General features: G+C 42.3%; 1 protein-coding gene across 5 annotated transcripts in view; it reads right to left on the bottom strand.

The window, feature by feature from the left end:
* ARHGAP28 (Rho GTPase activating protein 28) overlaps positions 1-16,122 on the bottom strand; it is a 140,619-nt gene that overhangs the window by 86,655 nt on the left and 37,842 nt on the right. The window contains exon 1 of one of the 5 annotated variants that reach the window (XM_075920952.1): positions 9,294-10,170. The exons of 3 other annotated variants lie outside the window; for them this stretch is intronic. The gene's annotated coding sequence lies outside the window, so the exon portion shown is untranslated. Of the gene's footprint in view, positions 1-9,293; positions 10,171-16,122 lie in introns of those variants that run through there. One more of the 5 variants, XM_075920951.1, reaches the window with a different exon arrangement.

Here is a 16,122-nt window from a genome sequence, read left to right as displayed (position 1 = left end):
AAGCCCTATTTACATTCAAGAACACCTTCTTTCGAAAGGAACTTTCGAAAGAAGGTGTTCTTCCTCGTGCAATGAGGTTTACCGCCGTCGAAAGAAAAGCTGCGTTCTTTCGATTTAATTTCGAAAGAACGCGGCTGCAGTCTAGACGCAGGTGAAGTTTTTTCGAAAAAAGGCTACTTTTTTCGAAAAAACCCCTGAGTCTGGACACAGCCTTACAGAAGATTATCTTTCCGTATTTCTAGGTACTTAATAGGGACCTTACCCCCAAACTATCCAAATCATTTTACCTGCCAAAAAGTAAAGATATAAAACATGAATTTCTCGTCCATATAAAGATACAGGTTGAAATCCTGACTCTATGGAAATCAATAATAGTTTTGTTATTCACTGAGGCCAGGATTTCCCCCATAGCCTGTATAAAACCAGCCACATTAGACTCACTATTAGCAAACAAAATGTTTCAGATAAACAGGAAACAATTCGGGCTAACTCATTTATGGTGTTATAGGTTAGATTTTTAAGTTAGAAAGAAATTAAGTAATAGTTAACCTCATCTGTCACTCAAGCCATCATTAATTGGCATTTTTTTTGAAGGCATCAGGGAAGAGATAGGGCTGGAGTAGATATTTAAAGGAGACAATGGTAGTAGACTCACATACAGGGGCGGGAGGTGGAACCTAAGGCTTGGGGGCCACTTGATTGGATCTGAACCCCCAAGGCTCAGGACTTCCCCCCCTGCATTTAGGAGCCACTGGCGCTCCAGCTGTCCCACCGTCCCACCATTGGGCTGGAGCACACAAGATCTACTAGTCTGGGCCCCCTTAGGCTCTGGTCTGGGAAGGGAATGTGGGAAGTGTCTTTCTGCTTCTCAGTAGGGGGCTACATCAGTGAGAGTTGTTTTATTTTCTTTTTTGCTTCTCACTTCTGTAAGGCTCCTGACTGATTTTTTGGGGGGTCAATGGCCCCGATCCAAAAAGGTTCCCTACCCCTGTTGCTTTCATGTTGAGAGAGAGCATTAATTTATAACATAGGCACAAAGATGTTTGTGCAAGAAGTTATCAAATGGGTGGGTGCGGGGCTGACGTCACTGATTTACGGTGGGTGGAGTGATGCAACAGGAGACAAGGCCAGTTAATCAGGGAGGAGCAGATGTAAAGATGATAAATAAATCTGATGCAGCAGTAGGGTTGCCAGGTGTCTGGGTTTGAACCGGACAGTCCGGTATTTGAGCTTTTTGTCTGGGAAACAAATTGAGAAAATACCGGACATATAAATGTCCGGTATTTACTAATTAAATAAGTTTTATTATTATCAGGAGTATCAGTACGTAGTTGTGTACTGCCTGCCTGGTAGGCAGTATGGAACTACACAGTAGAAGGGGCGGGTAGGGCCAGGGCGGGATGGAATCCCCAGGGCCAGACTCACCTTTGCACCCCGCCGGGACTGTGCATGGGATGGGCAGCACCCCGGGATCTGCGTGTGCCCGGGCCAGCCCCGCTTCCCACTGGCCGGTTCCCCCTCACTCTCCTCAACCCCCTCCCGGCCAGCCCCGCTCCCTGCCGGCCGGTTCCCCCCCAGCCAGCCCCGCTCCCCCCAATCCCGTCCAAGCCAGCCCTGCTTCCCGCTGGCTGGTTCCTTCCCCCGATCTTCTCTAGTCAGCTCTGCTCCTCCTGAAATCATCTAGTAACCCTATGCAGGGAAACACTCCTCATTCGTATGTGTGGAAAATGTCGTGAGAATCAGATTTCTCTTATTCTGTATTTCAGTTTTTCACGGAGGTGTGTCAAAAAAGATGGAAAATAAGCATTTCTTACATTTTAGCTACCAATCAAAAATGATATAATAAACCTATCAACATAAATGATCATCTGTGGTGTTAAAATGTTTACTCAGCCTTGTGTAAAACTATCATAAGACTAGCTTCTGCATGTGGGCTTGTCAATGCAAAACCCTAAATTCTAATTGTTAAGGGCTTGAATCATTTATACTGAGAGTCTCAGTACAAAATGGGTTTTAACGGATTCAACAATGGTTCTAAACCACTTGGATTCCACTGTGGGCCAAAGCTAATTGGCCATATCACCTTTCTTTATAACAAAATATTTTAAAAGGGAACATTAAAAACAATATGCCAAAGGGCGATCCAGAGCCTTCAGTTATACTCAGCAATCTTAATAGTGGTCAAATCCCACAACATTTTGGCTAGGTATTTTTTCCCCACTTATTTCCTTTAAAGGCATTTGGTAGACATTTCATGCTGAAGGACTCGGAGGGAGGCTGTTGTATGCAGCATGCCAGTTACTTCAAAGCAAGCTGTTCACCTTGCCTCCAGATTCTTTGAAGGTTCTGTAGCTGGAGGGAAACTAATCTTTATAAAAAAGGATCATTAAAGGATCTGATCTTGCAATCCTTTGCTCATGTGAGTAGTCCTAACTCACAGAAGTAACCTTGTGTAGTCAACCAAAGTATTTTCATGAGTAAGGGTGCATTTCATGAGTAAGGGTACACAGCACTCTAAACTTGAAATAAGATATGCAATTTGTGCTATGCAAATTGCATATCTTATTTCCATTGTATTTAGAAATAGCTTATTTTGAAATTTGGTGCCTCGAAATTTCAGCACCAAATTTCGAAATAACATGCAATTTTGAGACATCCCTTAACTAAAAATATTTTGAAATAATGGGCGCATTTAAAAGACGTGGGGTATCTATATCAGGATACCTCTGGTATCCCAAAATAGTCCTGCTGTCTAGATGTACCCTAAGGCTATTTCTAGACTGGCATGATTTTCTGCAAATGCTTTAAACGGAAAAGTTTTCCATTAAAAGCATTTGCGAAAAAGAGCATCTAGATTGGCACGGACGCTTTTCCGCAAAAGCACTTTTTGCGGAAAAGCGTCCATGCCAATCTAGACGCGGTTTTACACAAGAAAGCCCCGATCGCCATTTTCACGATCGGGGCTTTTTTGTGCAAAACAATACCGCGTTATCTACACTGGCCCTCTTGCGCAAAAGCATTTGCACAAGAGGGCTTTTGCCTGAATGGGAACAGCATAGTATTTCTGCAAGAAGCACTGATTTCAGGCAGTAGGAAGTCAGTGTTCTTGCAGAAATTCAAGCGGCCAGGGTAGACAGCTGGCAAGTTTTTCCACAACAGCAACTGCTTTTGTGGAAAAACTTGCCAGTCTAGACACAGCCTAAGTGTTATATCTTTTGAGTGCAATTCTGCTTTTATTTAAGGGGTTTTTAAATCACTGAAGTAGGATCTAGCTCTTAGAAATCTGTGCGGGGAATGGACTTTTGTCCCAAGGGAAGTATTCAAGATTCCAATACTGGATTAAAATCTACCACCCTCCTATGTTATTTTTAGCTTTCAAACATTCTTAAGTAGTACAAAATACCAATGTGGACAGGGGCAGATGACCGTTTTGCGGGGCCCCGGGCAGCATAATTCCACGGGGCCCCCCCTTTGCCACGGCGCATGCGCAGTGATGCCATGCGCATGTGCGATGGCGCCACGGCACATGCACGGGGCTTTCTGAAGCGGGGGGCCCGGGGCAGCTGCCCCATTCGCCCTGACCTATATCCGCCCCGAATGTGGATATATCTGAAAAATAGAATCCTCTAATTGCACAGAGACTCCCTAGCACCACCTGCCCCAGTTAGCAATGTCTTGGGTGAGCTCTGGCTGCTATGACAGCCTATAGGAAGCTTTGGCTTGTTCACAGAGTACTGGGAGACTAGCGTGGGTTGGGCCAAGTCTAACACTTTGTTAACAGGAGTGCACCTTTGGGCCACTACAACTGAGAAGCTCACCCTAAATGCCAAAGATTCTGTTTTGGTGCTTGCTGGATTAGGGAAGGAATATTACTGAAACAGCAATCGCCAGGGCTGCTGACATTGGGGAGCAAAAGGAACAACTGCCCTGGAACTCAGTGATTTAAAAGGGCCTATGTCTCCCAGCGGCACAGCCACTACTGTAGCAGTGGCAGAAGCCACAGGCCGCACTGAAGGGCTATGTGGGGGAGACTAGTGTAACACCAACAAACCCCAGTCATCTGTGGGTGGAATCAAATGTGGGACTTCTGGAGCTTAGTGCATGAGTCTCTACCACATGGGCTAAAAGCCAGCTGGCTACTAGCTAAGGCTGTAGAGCAGGCTCCTTATTCTCTCTGTAAATGGTCTCAGTGAAGGTGTGTGAGTTACTCTAGGTTCTCAGGCCTGCAACTTGTGCCTGAAGTCCCACCCTTTTCCAGGGCCTGGAGCTGCCCATCCTAGCGCCACCATGCCCAGGGGCCTGGCAACTCTGTAATAATTACAATCTCATCTTAGCCATAATCAAGATCATTTCACATCTTTAAAGTGCTGTCCGGGCTGTAGCTAATTAATCATCACTGTACACTGAGAGTTGCGCAAATAAGCATTATTATCCGCAAATTACAGATACAGAGAAGTAAAGTCACTTGTCCAAGGTTACACAACAGTTCTGTCACAGAACCACGATTAAAATACAAGAGTTCTTGGCTCCCAGTCCCATGCTTAGTCCCCAACAGCATAGAATTATTAGTCTGATTTAAAAGTACTACAGACCACGGAGTAGGGAACCTAAGGCCCTAGGTTTCCTGGATCTGGTCAGCTAAGGCTTAAGGCCTCCCCCAGCAATGGGAGGGGGGGGTCATGCTGGCATTCCAGCCCCCTCCCCAATCCCTGGTCCCTGACTGATTTTTCTGTGGGTCAGCAGCCCCCAACCCAAAAAATGTTCTCTGCCCATGGAGTAGAACTTTTTCTGCATTTAGCACGTTGTCTGGCTAGAGTGTCTAGCTGAGTTTTGTCAACCCACCACACATTCTTGACTAGATGTTCTATAAAAATAATTAATATCACCATGCAAATAGAGTAGATCATGTCCAAATGCTCAAATGTAAACTGACTAGTAAAATTAAGCTATTGTTGTTCTCCCTATCTTCACAAACCCATGTTTCTCTTTCCTGTCTTGTCGAGATAAGGTTCATGATGTATGCTAGGGGTGAACATTTTCAGGGCGATTTCCCATCTTTTAATGATTGTATCAGCTCGGTGACTATGCAGGCACTTGATGAACATTACAAATCTGCAATGCTGTCCTCCCACGAAGATACTGTGTTGCTTATCCCTGCCACTGTCATAATACACCTTTGGAGAAATGCCAGTCAGTTACAATGGATTCAAAATGCTGCTGCCAGGATTTTTAAAACTGACTAATACATCGTCCTATGTTTCACTTGAATTGAGGTCACTACATTGCTTCCTTCTAAAATCTTAGGCTGATTATCAGTTTCATGGTGGACATTTCAGACATTTAAGTCTCAAAAGTCAATGAGAGTTAGGCACCTAAATTGCTTTGAAAAGGTGGGTCTTACCTCTTTTATTTCAACTACTATTGCTGCAGTCTACAATTTGCTGTTGATGGGTCATTTACCTGTTCCTGGAATCCCAGAAAGAGATGATGGGTAAAAATGTTAAAGTGCTTGCGTGACTGAGGAGTCCAATTTTCAAAAATGACTTAGGCACAGGGGAGTGTAAGGCTCACCTGTTGGTTTTCAGTTATCACAAAGTGCATAAGGTGCTTACAAAAGATCTAATTTATTTTGTGTCTGGTTCCAATTGGCTGTGCATAACAAGAGCTGCACAGTGCCTTACTTAGTCTCTGTGTCTGGGATGCTCAGATCTTAAAGGCACAGACCCCCAAGAGTCAATAAGACCTCTGTGCCTAAGTCATTTTCCATATGGGATGCAAGCTCCTAAAATCACTTGTCCACTTTAGAAAATTTTACTCTGAAGCTTTAAACTACGGAGTGCATTCTACTTGAAATTCAGTGGAGGTTAAGCTTGCCTATTTTACTGGCATTTCCACATCTAAATTCTAGCCTTATCTTTTGAAACTTGATTAGCACAGCTGTTATTTATTCTTTTTTACTTGGCTGGGGTTTCTGCAAGGCTCTGCGGAGTAAGCCTGTTTGTATTATATTGTGTTCTTAATCTTTTTTTCTTAAGAAGTACATGCATAACATTGGTCAGAACAAAATAATGGAGGGGAGGAATAGTTTCATAATCTTCCATGAGCCTTATGAAGAAGTCTAGATAATATGTACAGGGAGACCCTTCGTAAGACATAGCTCAAGGGACCAACAGAAATTGGTTGCTTAATGGCAGCAGTCTTTAGAATAAAGATGGAGCAGAACTATAATTAATATTTTCAGTATATTTGGAAATCATTTTAGGCATGGTATATGTCACAAAACAAGATGTTGCCTCAAAACTATGTTCTCTTGCATAGGCTTTAGTCTATGGAGTTTTCTAAAATAACTGACCAGTTTTTACATGGTTCTAAAATAAAAGCAGGGGTTTTCTAATACAGGTTAATTAAAATGTTTGAATAACATATTGCAGCAGTTTATAACCTATGTTGCTTTTCTCATTTATAAAATCTAAAGATCTGGCCATTATGTTCAAACAACATATCACCAAAAACCAGAGAATTTCTAGAAGTCTACGCCTCTCCCATGACGATGACAATGGAAGCCTTACTTCTCTTCCCCATCCAGGGAGCCAGGCTAACCCACACGAAATGTTGCTGAACCATAAATCACTTTGAAAACCCGATCTGCCTCCACTTTGCCCCTAGAGCACAGCTACAGCCGTAACATGTAAGTCTAACCTTAAATGTCCTTCAGAGATGTAATGAGTGTTATACATTAGACAGAATAGGCAATTGTTCTGTTTACTTGACACAGGAGAAGCCTGAGCTGGAATAATGTGTTCAGTTTGAGGCACCACTTTAAGAAAGCTCTGAACAAATTGGAGCTAACTTGACAAGAGATTGTTGAAAGCATGACCTGTGAGGAAAGGTGATAAGAACTGGGGATGTGAGGAAAGAGTCTTGGGAAAAGAAGGGCGAGGGAGGACTGACAACAGACTTCAAATACATCAAAGAGAATAGTGATCAATTGTTCTTTTACGCTGAAGCAAGCATAAGTAGTAATAGGCACAGTTTTCGGCAAAGGAAACTGAGTTAGATTTTAGGAAAATAATTCTAATGATAAGGATAGTTAAGCAACTAAAAAGGAAAGTTGCAGGTTTTTAAGAACAGGTTAGACAAAAACCTCTTAGGGATGATCTAAGTATATTTAATTCTGCCTGAGCACAGAGGGATGGATTAGATGGCCAATTGAGGTTGCTTCCAGCTCTACTTTTTCAGGGTTCTGTGATTGCAGGAAAGATCACCAGCATGTATGATGCCTTCATAGACCATTGAAAGGAAGCCTCAAACATAGCCAGAGGGGGAAAGTGTCCTTTCTTTCTAAGGATGCATCACATTCACACATGTAACAGTGAGGGCAGCCAGCCACCGCTGGTGATTGACCCTGGCTCATGTCCCTGGCAATGAGTCCTTAGAACTCCATAATAATAAATTTTCAACACCTCCTTTAATGCAGGGAATCTACAACCCATCTTAAATCTGACACTAAGGAAACCACTGCTCAACAGCGACATCACAAAATCTGTGCAGTGCCTAATCTCTCTCCTTTTTCTAAGCAATTTAATCAAGAAACTTGCTAGCAAAAAGAGTCAGTTGCTTCAATGCAGTCAGCTGCTTTTCACAGTCAAATATCAGGCCCGGGCATAGGACAGAGAAAATATCTGCAGCTGAGAACCTCCTCACCAAGACAATTGGGATAAAATACATGGTTACTATTGATGACGTTGCTTCCAGTGGATTCCCAGCAACTTGTCAGGTTTGGGGCCAGACCCTGAGGCTATTCAATGGGTTGGCAGAACCTTTTCAACAGATGGAATAATAGGAAAAGAACTCCTTGAGGAGCTTCCCATAAAGTACCAGCCATAAATTTTTATGTGGGAAGTGATGATCTAGGCTCAGTGGATTTTGAAGGAAGGGTGGTTGTGTTGACCATTTTATCAGGGACCTGTGGCCATTAGAGCTATTAAAAGAATTTCTCTCGTGGCTCCAAAGCCGTTTAAACAGAAGGGGTACCAGAATTGTCCAGGTTAACCAATCAGTGTGATAGAAATCAAAAGGAATGTTGAAATAAAAGATGAGGGTGTGTGGAAGGAAAGGGGAGCAAACAGGACATGGAAATGGAGAAAAATGGGGATATTTTTATATTTATGTACTTAATTGTATAGATATATTTTCAAATCCTTTTTATTTTGAAATATTGTATTAGTTCAAAAAAAAAGCATATAATCTGAGTTACATTTCACCAGAACAATGAGATTGACAGTGACAAGGACGGATGATAGTTTATAACTCCTTTGAAAATTTCACACACTACTAATGACAAACTTTTTTATAACTGATCTTCAACATATTTTTCTGGATTTCACCAAGTTATCAGATTTAAATTCCTCTAGGTTAAAAAAAAAGACTCCTTTTTTATAGTTTGCAATATTTGAAAATGCTGGCTTCCAAATTCTCAGAGCTGAATTACGTTTTAGATTAGTTCAAATTCAAAGAACATTTGAAAATTGCTGATCATTGTTGATGCTGGATAATGCATTTGTGAATTTAAACTGTGTTGCTTCTCATCTTGCTGTGTAAATTGTGACATTGTGGCCCATTCACAATTAAGGGCCCTAATTCTGCTCTCCCTGAGGCTGGTGTAAATGAAGGAAAACTCCACTGAAATAAATAGAGAGTGAAACTAGTGTTAACAAAAACTAAAATCTAAAACCAGATGTTATATATGTATTAGATATAACATGAAATTCAAGAAAATTAATTTCTGATTAAAACTAGGGGAAGTACACAAAATTTTATTTTTTTGTAATTTTAAGCAAAACAAAAATTCCACACCAAGGGGTAAGTCAGGAGGCAGTTACTGAAACTTGTGTTGTGGGAGTAAACAATGATTAAAGTGAGTCTTAAACAACACAATAATTGCAGAAACTACATGCGATGTTAACAGGATCTTTAAAAGTTTAATGACATTAGATTGCCAAGTAGTTTTGTTTTGCTTTACAGTCAATCAACACTTTTGGAAGCACACAACACACACTTACGCCTGTCTTGCAGTCATTTTCACTTACAATGTATCCTATTGTTTTTCTACAGTGGATCATTTGGTTCTCCCTCCCCCTTTTCCTTTCCTGTGTAGCTAGAAAATGTCACAAGTTACATCTTTGACAACTTTCTCCCTGTCCTGCCATTTGTTATTTAAGAGAAACAAGAAAGGAGAGAACAGGACTTGAAAGGTTGAAAAATGATTGACTTAGTAAATTCTGTAAACTTACCTTGGAGCTGAATAAAGTCTCACTGATGATATCTTTAAAGGAACAGAGAAAAATATCACTGAAACCAAGTTTCTTCATGCCTCCAGTGGCAGTAAATGCTTCCCCGGTCTACAGTTACAGACATGCATACTTTGAAAGATATCTGAACATACTGCGATAGGATAAAGCTTTATGCCTGTAGTCATACAAGGACTAGAGAAACAAAGAGCAGTGAAGTTTCTGGCCCTTGTGAGAAACAGTCACACTGCTGAGTAGCTATTTAAAGAGTTGATGCCTTCAGGATAAATGTTCATAGTCTGTTTTCCTGTTTGTGCCAGAACTTAACCCTTTCATCCATTTCCTAACAGGAGAAATAAAAGCATTATCTGTTACTAGTAGCTCTGTGATTCATGGGAGCCCCTGTAGTGTGAGTGAAACAGAAAGGCTGGGCGAATTTATATGTTTTCCACTGAAAGGATGTAAGGCATTTCCCATTAGCATTATTTTTAAAAAAAATCACAAAGAAGTGACCACATCTAATGTAATGAAGAATTCTATCTGTACTGATATTGCAACCCCACCCAATCCAAAACGTCAGTGCACAATGACATCTAGGAAGGAAAAGTGAGCCAAAACGGGGATTACAGGAAAATCTAACATGTATGTGAAAGCTTTCAGCTTCAGGGCATATCCAAGAAAGCAGATCAGCCCAAACATGATGAAACTTTTAGAGAATATGCAACAGGTTTCACATGAAGAAAACGGTAGAGCTGGGTTTGTATCACAACATTTGCATTCAAATCCAAAATTTCTGTAGTTTGTGCATGACTGGATCCAGGTTTTGGCTCAGGTCCACTTCTGGAAAATAAACCATAGAAACAATCCTTATACTGCAGACTGTTAACTGACCCAAAGGAGGTCTAATAAATAGTGTTGAAACAACGTAAGTATTGCAAATGTTCAAATTTTCTGAAGAAAAAAAAGCTTTGCTAGACTGTTCAATTATCTAAACAGGTGTGTCTAAGACCCATTTCCTCTACCCTTTTCATCCCCGAGTTGTAGGAGGAAGAGCTGAAACTCTGATTGTAGACTCATCTAACATCTCTGTTTAGGGCCTCCAGAGACTTTGTTCAAGTTATCCAACAAAGTGAGGAAGAGAGAACCTGATATTTCTAATGTAAAAAATCAACCCAGTATCAGGAGGGAAAAAAAAGAAGAAGAAACTGTCTCTGTAATGGCCATTATACATCTGCAGGAACAGTAGACGGAAAACAACATGGGATTTTGTTTTGTAATTCAACTTGAAACTCAGACTGTTTTCTTGTGTTTGTTTAGGAAATAAAAAATCTCTCAGTCTCATGTCACAAAATTTTGTCTTCATGTAGCCTTTCAATTTCATTAATCCCATTGGATTTTAAAGGGTATTATCCATGGGATCAAGAATGCTGCTGCTTGTCACTGTTTGTAATTATGGACAGGCTAGTCATGCTTTAAGGATGAGTTGCAAGGAACTGGGTGACTCAGGAGACAGGCTGTGTGTTTTCAAGCTATGAAACCAACTTGCATTGGTAATGACTTAAAAATGTTGTGGTCTCAGTCTATATTCACCTGAACAGACCCCATATACAATACCATCACCACAGGCATTACCTGAGAAGCTGAAGGCTGTAGCTTGTGGGGAATCTTTTTTGGGTCGGGAGCTGCTGACCCACAGAAAAATTAGTCAGGGGCCGGAGGCTGCGCTGGGGGTGGGTGGGCTAGAGTGCCAGCATGAGCTCTAATTCTCAGGGGGCCCAGATCCACGCAACCCAGGGGCTGCATCTGGCCCCCAGGCCTTAGATTTCCAATCCCTGCTGTAGCTCATGGAAACTGACCTATTTCTCCATCCTCAGAGCATCTCTCTCACCAGTTAAGTGGTAGGATAAAAGGACTGAAAAGCTGGCAGCTGGCTACTGCTTGTGCTGTGCCTGTTCTATGGATAAAGGATGAAATTAAAAAATGCTGTCTGGTCATTTCAAACCTAGTTTCCAGCTTTGTATTGATGTTTTAAAAAAATATCAAATATTAGAAGAAATGTTTCCAAGATCCCTTTCAAAATTCAGTGAAAACACTATATTTGGATATTCTCTACAAGTGTGTGCACAATATGTAGTGTGTTATTAGTAACAAAATAAGGCTGTACAAATATAGCCCATGCATTTTAACCTAATAGCATCCCTTTAGCAATTTCCAGAACCACAATCCTGGAAGGAGCTCATCCATGGGTGCTTAACATTTCCAGGGCAGGGACTATGCACAATGCCCAACACATAATGAATAGTCAACCTGTGGAACTCCTTGCCATAGGATGTAGTGAAGACCAGGCTTTTAACAAGGTTCAAAAAAGAACAAGATACATTCATGGAGGATAGGTCCATCAATGGCTGTTAGCCAGGATGGGTAGTAATGGTGTCCCTAGCCTCTTGTTTGTCAGAAGCTGGGAATGGTGACAGGGGTGGAATTACTTGATAATTACCAGTTCATTGCCTCTGGGGCACCTGGCATTGGCTAATTTCAGGAAACAGGAGAATACTGAGCTAGATGGACCCTTGGTTTGACCCAGTGTGACAGGGTCCATAATGGGCGCCAGCTCGTGCCCCTCCCCGAGGGTCACGGCCCTGCGAGCCCCACCGTCTTACTGGTCTTTCACGTCCGTTCAAGGCTGCGGGCACAAGCTCGTGCCCCCTCTCCGAGGGTCACGGCCCAGCAAGCCCTGGTCCCCCCCCCTTCGTCCGGGAGGTGTCGGTCCCGCCTCCCAAGGGGGTCACCTCCTACTCTGGGTCCTTGTCTTGAGTCCCCCGTGGGGGAAAGTGTGTTGCGTTGCGGGCGGGGCCTAAGGGGACCCGGGCCCGCCCTCTCCACCGGGTCCCAGCCCGGGACCCTCAGGGCTTGGGGGTTGCCGCTCCCGAACCCAGCTGATGGGGTTCCAACCCGTAGCGCATCAGCCCACGGGCGCCAAAAGGTCCCCGTCCCGGGCTGCTTCCTAGCCACCCCCGTGGGGTCGTCCCTGACCCCTGAATCGCCCGGCCTCACCTCTTCGCCCACAGCGCCGGGTCTTTGGGTCGGGTGCTCCCCCGCTGTCCGGTGCGTCCGGCTCCACCGTGGTGGGAGGGATCGTCTCCGCAGCGTCCCCCCCGATGCCGGATCCACGGCCTCCTTTTAAATGCCCCGCTTCCGCCCTCGGCGGCGTGGGCGTCCCCCTGCCGGCACGGAGGGGGCGGGGCCATCTCTCGGCGCGCCCTGCTGGGGCCGCGCACGTCCGGCTCGCTCCGCCGGCCCCACCTGTCTGCACCGGCCGACCGGCTTTGCTCTCCGCCGCGAGCGGCGGGCGCGTTTCCCCGCCGGTGCGCCGGTGCAGCCGTCCTTCCCGGGGTTTCGGTCCGCGGCGGGGCTGTTGCCTGCCCCATTCTAGTGCGGGCCGCCGCTGGCCCGTCACACCCAGTATGGCTGTTCGTATGTTTATATGTAACGGGGCCATGATATTGCTTGGCCTGTAGGTACATATAATAAATAGCAATGATAAATAATAATGGACTGCTCAAGCCCCACTGAAGCTAGTAGGTCTATGCATGTCACATTGCCAATGTTCTCTGCAAATGTTGGTCTGCTTGCCAATGTTCTCTGCAAAATCAAGGCCTTCATTTGTCAATCCAGGAAAACTTTTTTCATGCCATGTGCACAAGAAACTCTGATTTTGAAGATAATTCATTCAGTGGGAAAAGGGCGTATTGTTTTAGAAGCAGCAATGCTGAGCAATGACCAATAGATCTGGTTTTGAAGTATTATTTTCCTCAGAATTAAACAAATGAGACACACATAACAGGAATGTAATTGACCCAAATCTTTTTAAAAAAATCTATTTTATTGCTGCATACATATATGAGCTGTCCCTGTGCTTAAAGTTAAGTATGTGCTTAAGTACTCTGATGAACCTGGGCCTTAAATAGTTAATTAGAGCTCCCACTTTAACAAGTAAAAGTTATGGTGATTCTTCTTGAAGGACTCCATTAAGCTCTCAGATACGGGCTCACAGATTTCAAAGCTAGGGGGGACCACTGTGCTATCTAGTCTAATTTACTACATAACACAGGCCAGAGAACTTCCCCCCAAATAATCACTTGAGCAGATTATATCTGAAGAGCATGAACAAAGAGAATCCTTCAGAAAGTCTCTGGAAGGGTCTTAGTTTGACTAACCATTCTGCAAAAACGAAGCTGGCATGATCATAAACTCTTATGCCAACTAGCACTGAAATATCATTACCACTCCTTTTACAAAGGCTCAACATATTGATCTATTCCAGCTCACAACGGGCAGAAATCAATGAATCTTGCATAAAAGAATTTTGCATTAAGTCAGAGATACAGGAACCACATATACTCCAGATCTGGCATGATTTCATTGGAGTGAAATAACATTATCCTGAAACTCAAAGGTACACGAAAGATAAGCCATTATAGGACATAAAGAGGAAGCAATGATGGCCAAAATATTAATATCTGACATATGTTAAATGATTGTGATAGACCTTTGGAATCCTAATAAAGGAGCGTGCAATCCTGAAAGACAGTGGCATCTGTGGGAGGTTTGTCTATGTAATGGCTGGAGAAGCAATTCTATGTATTCTTTCTAACTCATCCAGTGGGTTTTGCAGGGGAGTCTTGCTATATTTTAACAGGAATTTGTGATCAACAGAAAACTGCTAAACTTGAATGATAATCCCATCTCTGACTAGGAAAGCCTATCATTGTATTATTATACAGTGTGTGAAATACGGATTTTTAAAGCATTTAACCCCCAAGCCTGTTTAAACATAAAAGCAGTCATGCAAGAGGAGATTTACAGAGCATGACAAAAGAGAGGAAAGATTTTGGAATGTGTCGTGCCAGCAGATGAAGACTAGTGGAAAAGAAAATTTGCATTTATTGTAGCAGTAATTTTTCTTTTGCAGTGCTGCTGTGCATTACAGAAGTCCTGCTGCCTGCTCACTTAGCTGAATTTCATAACCAAGCCAAAATGGCATTCTTTATCTGGAGTAAAAAAAAATGTTGGCTCTGAAAGTCACCTTGACAAAATTAATATGCTTGTTGGATAAACCTCCTTCAAGAAGAAATTAACTGCGAGAGTACTGAACTTGTTTTCAGTGCCTCATTACAAGGGCTTTGAAACAGGGATGAATGGACGGATGTACAAGTTAAGTATCTGTACAAACTGGGAGATATACACAGATTGGGCAAGCAAAATATACTTTAGGTCAATCTAGAACCATTAGAAACAAAATATGCATGCATTTTAGTATTTGGAGGGAAAATTTCAATGACCTTAGAAATTCAGAGGTAATGTTTCCCCGCTTTGATATCTTTTGACAATATTCTCTCGTTAGAGTTCTATAATGGGGTTTATCTTTCTTCACTTTGCATTAAGTCATGTCATGGAGAAACTGCCTACCCCAATCCATAGAATTTAGAGTAAGATTCCCAAAGCAAAGTCAGACGGGAAAAATTATTTTCCCTACAAGCCAACAATTGTTTAAAAAAACTAAACAAATAACACCCTGGGGCCAAGTTAGAAGAAGGCAATAGAGTGATGGAAATGAGCCATAAAGTAAGGGGGAAATGAGTGAAAGCCTGATATGATCAGTTACTAGGCAAGAGGACAGAAAGGCAGTTTTATTTGTCAGTATTTCTGAATTCAGATGTGTTTTTCATTGTGTGAAATAAACTTGAGCCAAAATCCACACAGATGGATCCAGAGCTAAAATTTCCCAAACTCACAAATGATTTTTGGATTTGTAGCCCTGTAGCAACAGTCTAACAGCCATTAGGAATGTGTGATCCTGAAAAGGGCAGCAGGTACTATCTGGGTAATTTCCCAAACGTTAATGAGAGAAATCAATGGAAAAATGGTCATTAATATTAGTAGGGCCAAGATTTCATTCTAGAGCTTATCTATTGTTGTATCTTCTTCCTATTCCTTCTGTTTTTGATCATGCTTTTTCCTTCCCCAACCTATCTGAATCTTTTCCCTTTGCCCTAATGCTGCTGGCTGACATCCAGTGTTTGGTAGCTTTGCAAAAGGTGTGTGGAGTTGTCTGGTCTCGAAATCTGTATGCTGGGCTCTGATTATCCAGGCTCTGGTCAAACACTGTGCGTTCTAGTTGGATCTTTCCCAGAGTGACTGCCCATCTCTGATCCCCTGAAGAACCTACTCACAACATGTGATGACAGCTGCTGGACCAAAACTGGTTCTCAAACATGGTGAGACTCCCCAAAGGATTTCAGCAAATTCTGGAAGACTTTGACAAGGGAAATGGGAACTTTGTCTCAATCCAAACAAAGCCAGGGAAGAAGTCCTGGTCTCCCTGACATCAATGGCAAAACTTCAATTTGCTTTAATGGGGCCAGGATTTGACAAATTTGCCATTAGTCTCAGGAACAGGGGGTTATATTTCTGGCTAATTTCAGATGATTAATTGAGCAAACTCCCCTTCATAAAGGTGAATATTTAATTTGAACTAAGTAAATTATAATATTTTCTATTGGATAATAAACTTAATCAACTAAAGTACTGCAATATATGCAAGGGATTTTTTTTTAATGCATCATGAAATGTGCTTTGTTAAGGTGACTCTTCAAAGTCATTGTGTAAAGTCAGAAAATTTTGATGGAGAATGGAAGTGTTTAATATTTTGGTATAAGCTTTTTAGTAATTTTAAGGAGAAAATACTATGTATGTCTCTGAAAATGTTCGTTATATTTAATATTTAATCTTCAAGATTCACTGTACATTTTCTTTAAAAAAAAGACCTAAG

This window comes from Pelodiscus sinensis, chromosome 2, assembly GCF_049634645.1.
Source record: "Pelodiscus sinensis isolate JC-2024 chromosome 2, ASM4963464v1, whole genome shotgun sequence".
In the NCBI taxonomy this organism is placed as follows: domain Eukaryota; kingdom Metazoa; phylum Chordata; order Testudines; family Trionychidae; genus Pelodiscus; species Pelodiscus sinensis.
Note: the sequence above shows the minus strand (reverse complement) of the source record. Positions and strands in the feature narration are given on the sequence as shown.